Below are 16,502 nucleotides of genomic sequence, written 5' to 3'. Positions count from 1 at the left end.
GTCGATGTGGCATTTTGCAAATTCCTACTTAGAAATAAAACCAGTCTGACTCCAAACCAAAACGCAAACAGATTCTAAACAAGGCCTCACACTTAACATGCATTGTCTTGCCTAAAATTCCACCTCTTCCTTACACTGATAAAACCTTTGGTTCTCTCAGGACCATGACTTGAAAGGAATTCGGTGATTTACAAATACGTATTAATCAATTAAAATCTTCACATTGATTAAAGATTGACAGTATCTTAGGTTTGTTTAGTACATCATCATTAGTGATGTGACCCTTTGATCTTTTACTTATAAATTTTGTGTCTGCTACTGTCCCTCTCACTAACACCTGAAGAAGGACTGAGGCTTCTAAAGCTCGTGTTTTCAAATAAACCTGCTGGACAATAACCTGGTGTTAAGTGATCTCTGACCTTGTCCAACCTAGTCCACCACCAGCACCTCCACACCATGTATTGGATAAGGGTAGAGTTTGAGGGTGGATTTTGGGAAGTACCTCTCAAGAGAGGGACTACTGTTTGACACCAACAGCACAGCAAGACAGCTATATCTGCCAGGTGGCACATTAAGTGCTAATCTCTCCTGCCGCCCATTAAATCAGAATGGCAGTGAGATAAGGACCTTAATTTAGCATTAATTGCCCACTTAAGGACCTTTGTTATGCGTGGGTGCAATTATGAGTGGATAAATCCATCCTCTGTCTCCCCTGACATTCATCAAATCATGGTGGGGGCAGAAGCAAACAGATTAGTTACTGACATGGTACTAGTGGCATGGCATCCTTATTTACAACATTACCCAATGTTTCAGCCCAAAGTTTCAGGTCCGTTGGAAGTTCATCAAAGTATTAACTGTATATGTTTTCACAGGTACCTTCTGGCCTGCTGAGTATCATTTTCTGGCTTCACTAAATTTGGAGATGGCACCAAAATTGTTGGTGTAAGTGGACAGTGAAGAAGGTTATCTCAGAATACAACAGGACCTTGATCAGATGAGCCAGTGGGCCAAGGAGTGGCAAATAGAATTTAATTTAGATAAAAGTAGGGTGTTGTGTTTGGGTAAGGAAAATAGGGCAGGACTTATTCACTTAATGATCACGTCCTGAGGAGTGTTGCTGAACAAGGAGACCTTAGAGTGCAGGTTCATAGCTCCTTGAAAGTGAAGTCACAGGTATACATAGTGGTGAAGAAGGCATTTGCTGCACTTGCCTTCGTTGGTTGGTGCATTGAGCATAAAAGTTGGGATGTCATGTTGTGGCTGTACAGGACATTGGTTAGCTCACTGTTGGGATATTGCTTTCAATTCTGGTTTCCCAGCTATCGGAAAAATGTTGTTAAAATTGAAAGGGTTCAGAAAAGATTTACAAGGATGTTTCCAGGACTGAGGGAGTTTTGAGCTACACGGAGATACTGAGTAGACCTGGACTATTTTCCTTGGAACATCAGAGGATGAAGGATGACCTTATAGAGGTTTATAAAATCATGAGGGGCATGGGTAGAGTGAATAGCTGAGGTCTTTTCACCGGGGTGTGCGAGTCCAACACTGGAGGGTATAGGCTCAAGGTGAGAGGGGAAAGATTTAAAAGGGACCTAAGGGGCAACTTTTTCATGCAGAGGGTGGCATGCGTATGGAATGTGCTGCCAGAGGAAGTGGTGGAGGCTGGCACAATTACAACATTTAAAAGGCATCTGGCTAGGCATATGAATAGGAAGGGTATAGAGGAATATAGGCCAGATGCTGGCAAATGGAGCTAGATTAATTCAGGTTGCGCGGTCGACATGGACAATTTGAATCGAAGAGTTTATTTCTGTGCTGTACATCTCTATGATTCTCATATAAATCACAATGTTCAATGATAAAAAGCATGTAGAATTAGTTAACTTTTCAACTCAGCAAAATAACCATGAATCCACTTAAGTACATTCCTTTGATTAATTTTCTTATAGGTTGCTTCTGTAAGAAATTCATCTGTTTCTGTTGGAAATAATTAGCTCATTTTATTGCAGCCTGATATGATACAATGCAATATTTTCAATAGAGCTTATAAAGTTCAATGGTTTACATTATTCAGTTTTGATAACTTTACAAATGGAATCTACGAAAATTGAGGAAATGGAATTTCCAATCACATTACTCATATGGAAATCATTTGACAAAACAATGTAGTCAGTAGAACTACCTATCTGAAAAGAAGGTCTTATATAAATTCAAAATCATTTTTCCTTTTGTTTCTATAGATGAAAATAATTTGTGTGATTGTTTACATGTACTGCATCTATCTCATTAAAATTATGAGTCTTAAAATTCCACTGAGATCACAGATTTCAAAGGTTTTGTGAGGATTCACTGTTTCAATTTTCCAAATATATGTAAACGCTAAACCTGTATGATTACACATTTTCAAACACCAGCTCTCTGTTACTTTCCAAACAACAATGTGTTCAGAATGTGGAAAATTAAAACATCACTAGGGAGAGAACTTCAAAACAACTTCACAGAATAAAATCTGATTTGCACTTAGTTGGAGAAGAGCAATATCATACCAGCAGAATAGTTTATGCAGGAATTTACATCTAACATCATGAATTAGCAGGAAAATATTTTTTTAGAAGAAAACAATGCTAAATTACTGTTTATTATCTCTGAGTGCTGCTATTACTTGTTCCTAATTTGTACTTGTATTTTTCTGTATAATCCTCTTTGAACTGCAATTGCAAATCCAATAAATGTGATCTAAATGTGGATTGCAAATTCTGCATACATAGTGTATGTGACTCCATGAAAACACACTGAGGAATAGTGTGACATGCTCAAAGGAACTACAAAGCCGAGAGTTGATCTTTCATAACCCTTGCTTTAAGGTGTTGGGATGATCCCCTATCTGCTGCTTCCTCCTCTTCACCCTGCTGTGCATCCATCTAAATGCAAGCCTCTATCAGTCAGCTGTTTCATATGAGCACATTGTTTGACAATGTAAGATGAATATCAATTTTAGCATCATTACGGTGTGTTCAATCATCATCCTGATTAATTCCTGGCATCAATGATCTGTCTCTCAGGCAATCTAACTTTGCCTAGGGTTTAGTTTCCCAGATCTGCCATCAGCAAACATGGTAGTGAACAGCAAATGCTATGAATGCTCAGCAACTCAGGCAACAGAGATCATGTTTTCAGGACCTTGCATCAGAGTCTCCCTGACATGTTCCTCACAGAGATGAATACTGGGTGAATCTAATAATGTCAGGAATGTTAGCAGAATATAGGCATTAGACTGTGATGCTGACACAACAAAAACAGAAGGAGAAGGATAAATGGCAGTCCCTTGAGTAAACTGTATAAACTATGCAAACCTGCATGATAGTATCACAGCCATCAAATCATTGCTAGACATTGAAGCAATAGCATGACTCACATCCTCAGTCGAACTACTAACTGCATGTGCTCTCTCAATGAAGTTCTGCTCATTGGGCACAGGATCACTTCTGAAAACAGATAAGTTCTCTCCTGTTGACTGCTGACGTCAGGAGGGAAGATGATGTACTGCGAGACCACAGGGAATAGGGTTTAATGCACCGGTGGACTACATTCAGAGGCTGTCCCCTGCAGCAAGTTGGCAGAAACCATCAACAAGGAAGATAAAAATTGTGATGGTTCCTTAAGTACTATTGCACAGCCATGAACCATGGGGGAGGGTGCAGGGTGTGGGGAATTGTAGAGGAATTTTATTTTAAAATTGATTTGAAGATTTTAGTTTTATTATTTGAAAATTACTAGACAAGGCAGTTTGGAAGTCAGCTAAAATTATCTAATTGAGTAACATTTTCAGATTTCCAGCATCCACCATTCTTTGTGTTTATTTTTGATTATCAAATGATCTGATGCCTTATTAAATGCGGTGGAATTATTGCAAACTTGTGGGATACATTGAAGAGTGAAGGCTTCAGGGTGGACACCTACTTGAACTATTGACTTCTACCTGGAATTATGTTTTGGTACATCCACAGTGTCAAGTCAAGGTTTATATGGCGTAACAATGCTACTTAATGGTTGGCAACTCTCCAAAATAACAACTATCAGCATTCTTAAAATGGTGACACGCACCAAAATGTCCAAACTGCACCAGGAACTGTTCAATCATTCTTTTAATTCCCTGACAAGCCCTGTTTCCATGACCTGATCAAGATTTTGTACTGAGTGGGTGTTCAGATAAGTGGGGTATGGATGCTAGGACAGTTGCTTGCTCCTCCTGCAGAATGTGGCAGGTGGGAGACATGGCACACGTCTCCACTGGCTACATCTGCGGGAAGTGCACCCAACTCCAGCTCCTTGAAAACCATGTTAGGGAAATGGAGCTGGAGCTGGATGAACTACGGATCATTCGGGAGGCAGAGGGGGTAATTGAGAGGAGTTACCGGGAGTTGGTCACTCCTAAGGCTCAGGACAAGGATAGATGGGTTACAGTTAGGGGGAGGAAAGGGAACCGACAGACAGTGCAGAGATCCCCTGTGGGCATTCCCCTCAGCAATAAGTATACCGTTTTGGATACTGCTGGGGTGGATGACCTACCAGAGGAAAGCCATAGTAGTCAGTTCTCTGGCACTGAGCCTGACACTGTGGCAAAGAAGGGAAGGGGGCAGAATAGAAAAGTACTCGTGGTAGGGGACTTGATAGTTAGGGGAATTGACAGGAGATTTGGTAGTCAGGATCGGGATTCCCGGAAGGTATGTTGCCTCCCTGGTGCCAAGGTCCGGGACGTCTCCGATCGGGTATATAAGGTTCTAAAAGGGGAGGGCGAACAGCCAGAAATCATGTTACATATTGGCACTAATGATATAACCAGAAAAAGGATTGAGGATATAAAAAGTGATTTCAGGGAGTTAGGATGGAAGCTGCAAAGCAGGGCGAACAGAGTAGTGTTCTCTGGTTTACCACCGGTGCCACGAGATAGCGAGGCGAGGAACAGGGAACGGGTGCAGTTTAAAACATGGTTGCGCAGCTGGTGTAGGAGGGAGGGCTTCAGATATGTAGACAATTGGGATGCCTTCTGGGGAAGGTGGGACCTGTACAAGAAGGATGGGTTGCATCTGAACTGGAAGGGGACCAATGTCCTGGGTGGAAGGTTTGCTCGAGTAGTTCGAGAGGGTTTAAACTATTATGGCAGGGGGGTGGGGACCTGAGCTGTATACCGGAGGTGAGAGTTGATGCAGGTGAGGCAATAGCAAGAGATAGACCAGCTAGTGGGAAGGATTTTCCTGGGAAGGAACCAAGGGATCAGTTAAAGTGTGTTTGCTTTAACGCAAGGAGTATCAGGAATAAAAGTGATAAACTTAGAGCATGGATCAGTACCTGGTGCTAGCATGTTGTGGCCATAACAGAGACATGGGTTTCTCAGGGGCAGGAATGGTTGCTGGACATTCCAGGGTTTAGAACATTTAAAAAGAATAGGGAGGGGGGAAAAAGAGGAGGGGGTGTAGCACTACTAATCAGAGAGGGTATCACAGCTACAGAAGCTTCCTTTGTCGAGGAAGATCTGCCTACTGAGTCAGTATGGGTGGAAATTAGGAACAGCAAGGGAGTAGTCACCTCGTTAGGGGTTTACTACAGGCCCCCCAATAGCAGCAGGGAGATTGAAGAAAGCATAGGTCGGCAGATTTTGGAAAAGTGCGAACGTAGTAGGGTTGTTGTAATGGGTGACTTTAACTTTCCCAATATTGATTGGAACCTCCTTCAAGCAGAAGATTTGAATGGAGCTGTTTTTGTAAGGTGTGCTCAGGAGGGTTTCCTAACTCAGTACGTTGACAGGCCGACGAGGGGAGAGGCCATTCTAGACTTGGTGCTCGGAAACGAGCCGGGGCAGGTATCAGATCTTGTGGTGGGAGAGCATTTTGGTGATAGTGACCATAACTGCCTCACATTCTACATAGCTATGGAGAAGGAGAGGATTAGACAAAATGGGAGGATATTTAATTGGCGAAGAGGAAACTATGATGCGATTAGACATGAGTTAGGAAGCATGGACTGGCAGCAATTGTTCCATGGTAAAGGCACTATAGACATGTGGAGACTGTTTAAGGAACAGTTGTTGCGAGTGATGAATAAATATGTCCCTCTGAGACAGGCAAGAAGGGGTAAGATAAAGGAACCTTAGATGACGAGAGCGGTGGAGCTTCTCGTCAAAAGGAAGAAGGTAGCTTACATAAGGTGGAGGAAGCTAGGGTCAAGCTCAGCTCTAGAGGATTACAGGCAGGCGAGGAAAGAGCTCAAAAATGGTCTGAGGAGAGCCAGGAGGGGGCACGAGAAAGGCTTGGCAGAACGGATTTGGAGAACACAAAGGTATTTTACACTTATGTGAGGAATAAGAGAATGGTCAAAGAAAGAGTAGGGCCGATCAGGGATAGCATAGGGAACTTGTGTGTGGAGTCTGAGGAGGTGGGGGAAGCCCTAAATGAGTTTTTTGCTTCTGTCTTTACGAAAGAAACAAACTTTGTAGTGAATGAAACCTTTGAAGAGCAGTTGTGCATGCTGGAATGGATAGAGATAGAGGAAGCTGATGTGCTGAAAATTTTGTCAAACATTAAGATTGACAAGTCGCCAGGCCTGGACCAGATTTGTCCTCGGCTGCTTTGGGAAACGAGAAATGCAATTGCTTCGCCACTCGCGAAGATCTTTGCATCCTCGCTCTCCACTGGAGTCGTACCTGAGGACTGGAGAGAGGCAAATGTAATTCCTCTCTTCAAGAAAGGAAATAGGGAAATCCCTGGCAATTACAGACCGGTAAGTCTCACGTCTGTCGTCTGCAAGGTGTTAGAAAGGATTCTGAGGGATAGGATTTATGACCATCTGGAAGAGAATGGCTTGATTAAATGCAGTCAACACGGCTTTGTGAGGGGCAGGTCATGCCTCACAAACATTATCGAGTTCTTTGAGGATGTGACTAGAAAAGTTGATGAGGCTCGAGCTGTGGATGTGGTGTATATGGACTTCAGTAAGGCATTTGATAAGGTTCCCCATGGTAGGCTCATTCAGAAGGTCAGGAGGAATGGGATACAGGGGAACTTAGTTGTCTGGATACAGAATTGGCTGGCCAACAGAAGACAGCGAGTGGTAGTAGAAGGAAAATATTCTGCCTGGAAGTCAGTGGTGAGTGGTGTTCCACCGGGCTCTGTCCTTGGGCCTCTACTGTTTGTAATTTTTATTAATGACTTGGATGAGGGGATTGAAGGATGGGTCAGCAAGTTTGCAGTCGACACGAAGGTTGGAGGTGTCGTTGACAGTATAGAGGGCTGTTGTAGGCGGCAACGGGACATTGACAGGATGCAGAGATGGGCTGAGAGGTGGCAGATGGAGTTCAACTTGGATAAATGCAAGGTGGTGCATTTTGGAAGGTCGAATTTGAAAGCTGAGTACAGGATCAAGGATAGGATTCTTGGCAGTGTGGAGGAACAGAGGGATCTTGGTGTGCAGATACATAGATCCCTTAAAATGGCCACCCAAGTGGACAGGGTTGTTAAGAAAGCATATGGTGTTTTGGCTTTCATTAACAGGGGGATTGAGTTTAAGAGTCGTGAGATCTTGTTGCAGCTCTATAAAACTTTGGTTAGACCGCACTTGGAATACTGCGTCCAGTTCTGGTCACCCTATTATAGGAGAGATGTGGATGCTTTGGAGAGGATTCAGAGGAGGTTTACCAGGATGCTGCCTGGACTGGAGGGCTTATTTTATGAAGAGAGGTTGACTGAGCTCGGACTTTTTTCATTGGAAAAAAGGAGGAGGAGAGGGGACCTAATTGAGGTATACAAGATAATGAGAGGCATAGATAGAGTTGATAGCCAGAGTCTATTTCTCAGGGCAGAAAAGGCTAACACGAGGGGTCATAGTTTTAAGCTGGTTGGAGGAAAGTATAGAGGGGATGTCAGAGGCGGGTTCTTTACACTGAGAGTTGTGAGAGCATGGAATGCATTGCCAGCAGCAGTTGTGGAAGCAAGGTCATTGGGGTCATTTAAGAGACTGCTGGGCATGCATATGGTCACAGAAATTTGAGGGTGCATACATGAGGATCAATGGTCGGCACAACATCGTGGGCTGAAGGGCCTGTTCTGCATTGTACTGTTCTATGTTCTATGTTCTATTAATGTAGGGCCAATTAAATTTGAAGAGAGATCATTTTCACATTAATTTTTTTTATTTTATAACAACCCTCCGTCAAAGTGACCAGATTGGTAGATCATTAAAAATTCCATACCAGAGGTCCTATCAGAATATATTAGCTTAAACCAAAATTGCCTGCTAAGTCAAATAAGCAAAAATCCTTCACTCTGTCAGGCTCTATACCACTGTACTGTAAAGTACTTTATTACTGATAGGCTTTATTATTACACAGTAACAGACCTGTTCTTTGACTGCACCTGTGATCTTTAATTTGAAATTTGAACCACAGTTAATTTTAATTGAGGTGTTACTACTGGTAGCAATAAAGAACTAAGTGTCACATTTTATTTCCAATTCTCATTCTATTTTAAAACCTGCAAGGCAGGCTGATGAAGATAAGATTTGTGAAATGTTTTGTAATGGATCAGAAATTGTTCGTTTTGCAGTTGTATAAACTCTATTATGAAAATCTCAAGGTTCCCGTGGTGAAGTAACATCTTGAATAGTTACAGGTCAAGCCACTGTGATGCTATTGATGACAAAAGAAGCAGTAGAACAAAAGAATATTTCATAGCCAATGAGTGCCAACCTTCTTGGAATGGAGGAATTAACAAAGTGAGCTTCAAGCTGACACTATAATCATGGGCCTCAGATAAAAATCCACCTTAATCTCTGGACCCAAATAAAACTTGCATCCAAAAGGCCAGAGAAGACTCATTCACATAGTTGGTGCATTAAAGCTATTTTCTCTTATGAAAGTACATTGAATAATTGTAATTTCTTTGGGTGGGAGATTCAATCTTTAAGCCATAAATTAAGTTCAGGCTGAGTGATGAGTATGGTTTCTATGTGATTTGGACAAGTTAATGAGTGGACAAATGCATAGAGTATAAATGTGACATTCTCCACTTTGGCAGTGAAATCGGGAAGATGGATAATTAGCAGATGGCAACAGATGAGGAAAGAGAGAAGTGCAACAATGCCCTGGGTCCCCTTGTAAACCAGTTACTAAAAGTAAACATAAAGATATAGCCAGCTTGGTTTTCGTCGTGAGGTGATTTGAGTACTGGAACAGGGGTGTCCTGCTGTAATTGCACAGGGTCTTGGTTACATTCTAAGGATATGGGCTAGGCTAGTTAGGACTACAATGAGGAGGACATTGTTCATCCAGACAATGATGAGCCTGTGGAATTCTCTGCCACAGAAAGTAAATGATGCCAAAATACTGAATGTTTTCAAGAAGAAATCAGATGTAGTAATTCGGGCTAAAGTGATCAAAGGATTGCGGAGAAAGCAGAACAGTGTACCAAATTGGATAATCAGTCATAATTGCATTGAATGACTGTGTGCAAGGGTACAACGGTCTACCCTTGTTCCTACTTTCTTTGTTACCGTGGTTCTATGTTATATGTCAACTCCCAAAACTCATTTACATTCAATAGACCTGGCTCTTTTCTCTACTGTAAATGAAGATGCAAAGTAATTATTCAATATGTCCATTATTTCCATGAAATCACTCGTCAAGGGCCCACATTGCTTCAGGTTATCCTTTCTGAATATAATTGTAATGCCTTAATCACTCCCAACATCCTTCCTCTTTTCCCATAGCACTTTTCCAAGCAAACACAGGAGCAGAACCACAAGGAGGTCCTCTAATCCGCCCAACCCTCTCCACAATATGTGCCCACAGATTAAGAGCATTGAAAAATTTAATAGGTATCTCTTCATAAAGCAAAAAATTAAGGAGCAAAGCTTCTTAAAAATTATTTTTGCCCTTGTTAAAAGGGCAAAGTGTCAAGGATGAAGGTGTGGGTTCATCCATCATTTTCGTCACTGTCTAACTGCTTTGTTACAAAGGTATTTTCTCTGTTTCCCAGAGTATGTCATATTTTCTGCACTTTATTCAATTTCTCTTTTCATATTATCTCTTACCTTTTTCATTGCCCATCACTGTCTTGCTTAGCCTTTTGTCCTGAAGGTGTACAAATTGGAATGCTTCCCACTAATATTTTACTATTTTATCCTTATATCCATTTGGACAGTTTAATGTAGACGTTTGCATTAATGTGAAAGAAATGCATTGTCTTTTTCATATTAATGATCTTACTTATCCAATCTTTGTAAAGACACTCTGTCTTTGATACATGGTTGAAAAGTATAAACCATTCCACTACGATCTGTTTCACAACTGCAGCCAGAGGCCTTATACATAACTTCTGCTACAATCCCAATCGTAGTTGTAGAGATCCCTTGATCCCTCAAGTCTGCACTGATGTATGTAAATTAATTTCACTTTCCAGCACTTGGCTCGTTAGGAAAATGTTATGACATTTCAAGTGCTCATCCGCATATTTTTTAAGGGTTGTGAGTTCTCTGCCCGTATAACCTTCCCAGGCAATGCATCCCAGATTCTCACCAACTTCTTATTGAAAAAATGTTTCCTCAATTCCTACCTAAACTGCCTGCCCTTCACCTCATAATTATCTCCACATTATTGACCCTTCTATGTTTATCCACCTTGTTTCTGCCCTCTATAATCATATATATATATATATATATATATCAATCAGGTCCTCTCTTAGCCTGCTGTTATAAAGAAAACAATCTGAGCATATCTAGCTTCTAAAATGTTCCATCTTGGGCAATATCCTGGTGAACCTCCTCTACATCCCCTCCAGCAGAATCAAATACTTCGTACAGTTTGGCAACCAGAACTGCACACTATATTCCTGTTGTGGGCTAACAAAAGTTTTAAACAATTCCAACAGAACTTCCCTGTTTATATAATCTATGCCACAACTGATAAAGGAAAGATAATAAAATGTGAGGCTGGATGAACCACACAACCAGCCCAGCTCTTCCCCCCCACCCACTGCATCCCAAAACCACTCCAACCTGTCTCTGCCTCCCTAACCGGTTCTTCCTCTCACCCATCCCTTCCTCCCACCCCAAGCCGCACCCCCATCTACCTACTAATCTCATCCCACCTCCTTGACCTGTCCGTCTTCCCTGGACTGACCTATCCCCTCCCTACCTCCCCACCTATACTCTCTCCACCTATCTTCTTTACTCTCCATCTTCGGTCCGCCTCCCCCTCTCTCCCTATTTATTCCAGTTCCCTCCCCCCCATCCCCCTCTCTGATGAAGGGTCTAGGCCCGAAACGTCAGCTTTTGTGCTCCTGAGATGCTGCTTGGCCTGCTGTGTTCATCCAGCCTCACATTTTATTATCTTGGAATTCTCCAGCATCTGCAGTTCCCATTATCTCTGATAAAGGAAAGAGTCCTGTATGCTTTCTCAACCACCTTGTCCTGTCACTTTCAGGGATCTGTGAACAAGTAAGTCCTTTCCAAATTTTTAAAATTCATCCATAAATTCTCCATGCCTCTATGCATTTCTTATCCTTAATCACGAGGACTATTTCTCCCCTTGTACATTTTACAGCTCTTTCCTTTGGATTTTATAACCTGGCATATTTAGTTCTCAGAGCCAAACATCTTGCAATAACTACCATATTATTCTTCCATGTTGAAGTTGCACCTGTATATTCAATTTGTTCTAATGCTCGTAGTGATTGTATAAAGAATGCTTATTTGTGTCACATGCCTAGCCTATTCTACTCTAATCATTACTCACCCGTTTCTTATTTTCTGTTCTGATTTAATAATGTTACATCTTTTAGTGCTTCCCTTCACTTCTTCCTTTATGTGCAAAATTACCGAACGCAAATGTTTTGACTATTACTCTGCTCCACTTCCTTCTCTTTGTTTTCAACCTATAATGCCCAAAAGATTCAGAATTACAACTTATCCAATTTCACTGCAAATCCATTAGCCTTTGTTTGCCAACTGATTGAACTTGATCATCAGTACATGATGATTTAAAACATGCAGTTACTCCCTAGTTAGACAGGCTGGGTAGGCAGCTGGTCAATTGAGGCTGATCCCCTCCTCCCACCTTAAGACCCACCCCCATCTCCTACCTACTAACCTCATCCCGCCCCCTTGACCTATCTGTCCTCCCTGGACTGACCTATCTCCTCCTAACCCCCCCACCTACACTCACCATTACTGGCTCCATCTCCGCCTCCTTGACTGGTCTGTCTCCTCTCCATCTGCCTTCTCCTCTATCCATCTCCCCCTCTCTCCCTATTTATTCTAGAATGTCCTCCGCCTCCCCCATTTCTACAGAAGGGTCCAGGCCTGAAACATCAGCCTTCCTGCTCCTATGATGCTGCTTGGCCTGCTGTGTTCATCCAGCTCTACACCTTGTTATCGCAGGCCAGTTGAATTTGTTCTGGACCAATCCTGCTTTCAGAAGTGCTCTGATATTGTTAAAAATTTATTGCTTTTATGCCAAGAAGCTTGTTGTGACTGTTCATATCTTTGATGCCTCATGACTGGTGTTAATGGTCTCACTCTAACAATGCTATATCAATAAGGAACTTTGAGCAGACTTTATACTTTGACACTGCATAGCAACTTCTCTGATTCACAATCCTCCTGACCCACTCAGTTAGTCTCCAGGTGAAAATCATTTGATACGTGTCCCACTAGACTTAGACCCCCATTTGGTTTGTTTTCTCATGTGACTCTGCAATCGGTAGATATTTAGCTATAGGATCTTAACAATCTGTTCACTGTTGCTTCAAGGCAAGTGGTTCTGGAACCAGCAATGAGCCATAAGACATATACTATGATCAAAGATAAAAACAGTCATAACAAGCTTCTTGGCTTAAAAACAATAGGTTTTTAACATTGAATGCCACCCTGCCCACTGCCGACAACACTCCGCCCACCGTCCCTACAACCAGCAGCTGTAAACACCAGCCTCCAGCCCTGCCCAGTCCTCACCATTCCCCAGACCTCCGCCTCACTGAGGACAAATGGTCAGTCTTCAGTTAAGGACTCAGCGTCATCCCCCTCCACCCAAACAGCAATGAAAGTCGCTCAACCTGGACTTTGAACAGTTTTTCTACCGCCTCAACCTCCACGCTTATTTCTTTAATCGCGAGCCTAACCCTTCATCTACCGACCCCTTCTAGCACCTCCCACACACACGATCCTCCTGGATACCCCTGAAGGCCTCCTACCCTCCCTCAACATCAATCGTCACAACGTCTCCAACCCTCTCACTCACTCTAACCTCTTCCCCACAGAATATGCAGCCCTCCATTCCCTCCTCTCCAATCTTAACTTTACTATCAAAGCCATGGATAAGGGAAGGGCAGTTATAGTATTGATGTTTGCATTGCCAAGGATAGGCACCAACTCTCTGACACCTCCTCCTACCGCCGCCTTGATTTAATCCCACCCCTGATCACCGAAACAACATCTTTCAGACCATCCAGAACCTCATCACCTCAGGTGACCTCCCACCCACAGTCTCCAAACTCATCGTTCCCCAACCCCACACCGCCCGCTTCTATGTCCTTCCCAAAATCCACAAACCTGAGTGCACTGGTCGACCCATTGTCTCTACCTGCTCTTGTCCCACTGAACTAATTTCCACTTATCTCAACTCCATTTTCTCTCCCTTGGTTCAGGAACTACCCACCTACGTCCATGACACCACCCATGCCCTCCACCTCCTCCAGCACTTCTGATTCCCTGGTCCTCAACACCTCATTTTCACCATGGATGTCCAGTCCCTATGTACTTGCATTCCCCATGCAGATGGCATAAAGGACCTCCACTTCTACATCTCCCACAGGCCCAACCAGTCCCCCTCCACCAATACCCTTATTCGCCTAACCAAACTCGCCCTTACTCATAACAACTTCTCCCTCAATTCCTTCCAACTCCTACAGATAAAGGGGGTGGTCATGGGTACCCGCAAGGGCCCAAGCTATGCCTGACTCTTTGTAGGATACATGGAACAGTCCCTCTTCTGCATCTACACTGGCCCCATCTCCCACCTCTTCCTCCTCTATATCGATGACTGTATCGGCGCTGCCTCTTGCTCCCACGAGGAGCTCAAACAGTTCATCACCTTTACTAACACCTTCCATCCTAACCTTAATTTACCTGGGCCATCTCTGATATCTCTCTCTCTTTTCTGGACCTCTCTGTTTCCATCTCTGGTGACCACCTGGAAACAGATATCTATTTCAAACCCACTGGCTCTCACAGCTACCTAGACTACACTTCCCCTCACCCACCTTCCTGCGAAAATGCCATCCCCTATTCCAGGTTCCTTCTGCCTCCACCGCAGCTGCTCCCAAGATGAGGTGTTTAAGGACTGCAATTTCCCCCCTACAGTGGTCGAAAATGCCCTCAACCGCATCTCTTGCGTTTCTCGCACCTCAGCCCTCACACCCCCTCCCTGCAATAAAAACAAAGTCAGAATCCCCCTTGTCCTCCCATATCACCCCATTAATCTCTGGATTCAGCACATCCTTCTCCGCCACTTCTGCCACCTGCAATCTGACCCCGTTACAAAAGACTTATTTTCCTCCCCACCTTTATCTGCCTTCCGGAGGGACTGCTCTCTCCACAGTTCTCTCATCCGCTCCACACCACCCACTAGCCCCACCACACCCGGCACCTTTCCCTGCAACTGCAGGAAGTGCTACACCTGCCCCTACACCTCCTTCCACACCCCCATCCCAGGCCCCAAGAAAGCCTTCCACATTAAACAGATGTTCATCTGCACATCCGATAATGTGGTCTATTGTATCTGTTATTCCCAATGCGACCGCCTCTACATCGGGGAGACCAAGTGGAAGCTCGGAGACTGCTTTGTGGAGCACCTACGCTCGGTTCACTACAAATGACAATCCCTCCCAGTCACAAACCACCTCAATCCTCTCGTCCGACTTCCTGGACAACATGTCCTTCCTGGGCCTCCTCCAGTGTCACAACGATGCCATCCAGAAACTGGAGGAACAGCACCTCATATTCTGCTTGGAACCCCACAACCCGATGGTCTCAATGTGGAATTTATGAGCTTTAAAATCTCCCCACCCCCGGCCTCATCCCAAGACTAGCCCCCTTCTCATCCCAGCCTCCTTGACCTGTCTGTCTTCACTCCCACCTATCCACTCCTCCCACCTCACTGTCCAAGCCCACCACACATCCTATTTATACTCAACTTTACCAGCTTCATCCCCAACTCCTTGACCTGTCTCCCTTCTCTCCACCTATTTGCTCTGCTGTCCACCTTCTATCTCCGCCCCCACCCTCTCTATTTATTTCAGAGCTCCCTTCCCCTTCTCCATTTCTGAAGAAGGGTCTAGACCCGAAAAGTCAGCTTTCCTGCTCTTCTGATGCTGCCTGGCCCACTGTGTTCCTCCAGCTCCACACCATGTTGTCTCAGATTCCAGCATCGGCAGTTACTACTATCTCTTTTTTTTTAGTAAACTGAATTTGAATTCTCAAATGTATTCTTTTAGAGCTATTATCCATACTACCTTTTCCACTGACTAATTTAGAATTCTTGTGACAGATCTATTTATGTTCGCTGTTGGAACTTTGGTCCAAGTGTGGTTCAAATGGGATACATCTCAATAGTAAATAAGTTCAGTTCAATATGAAACACCCATGGAATACCAATCAGTATATTATTTGATTTTGAGGGCTTTTTGACTTTAATCTGACATTTTTTTCTGCTTCTAACCATTTTTCTATTCCTCCTCTATTCAATATAAATCAACACTCTTATAGATAAGACTGTATACAGATGGATTTTTTTTAGGAGGCTAAGTGTAGCTTACCTAAATGCTGACTTGCTGCATTGTCAATTGTGAGTCAGGCATTAAAACATAACATCTTGTTAAGGTTGCTAGTGATTGACCCGCCAAGGTGCATGTCATATCACAGTATCCATTTTTTTCACTTAAAGTTTCAATTTAAAGAATTAAATGACAGCAGAAAAAAACATCACTGTATGTGAATGTGCTGTGACACAAAACAATTTACAGGTTTCTAAAACATATCAGCAGTTTGCTCATCTGTTCAGACTTAGTCACCTTGATATTTGCTAGAGGGTACCTCTCCATTTTAAGAATGTCAATTAGGGATATTTTCCTCATGTTGAACCATGGATTATATTTTTGATATCACACCTTCATGCTAGTTGACGCTCATTCTTGAAATGATTTAGTTCTGGCATTTGTTGATGATTTCTGCAGAATTTCAACTGAATTCAATTGATTGTCAGATCTAAACTTTCGGTCCAATCCTCGGAGGGGATCATTTACCTGCATACTAGTGATGGGGAGCTTTCTTATCCCTCTGTTTTCTGAGTAATGCATCACATAGTCCTAGCGGAGTTAACAAGTGATGACCGGAGGGCTTTGTCTGCACTTTTCTGGTGAATAGTAATTTTGTAATGAAAGTATAGTGCAAGG

Source organism: Stegostoma tigrinum, chromosome 3, assembly GCF_030684315.1.
Source record: "Stegostoma tigrinum isolate sSteTig4 chromosome 3, sSteTig4.hap1, whole genome shotgun sequence".
Lineage (NCBI taxonomy): Eukaryota > Metazoa > Chordata > Chondrichthyes > Orectolobiformes > Stegostomatidae > Stegostoma > Stegostoma tigrinum.
This window is presented reverse-complemented; position numbering follows the sequence as displayed.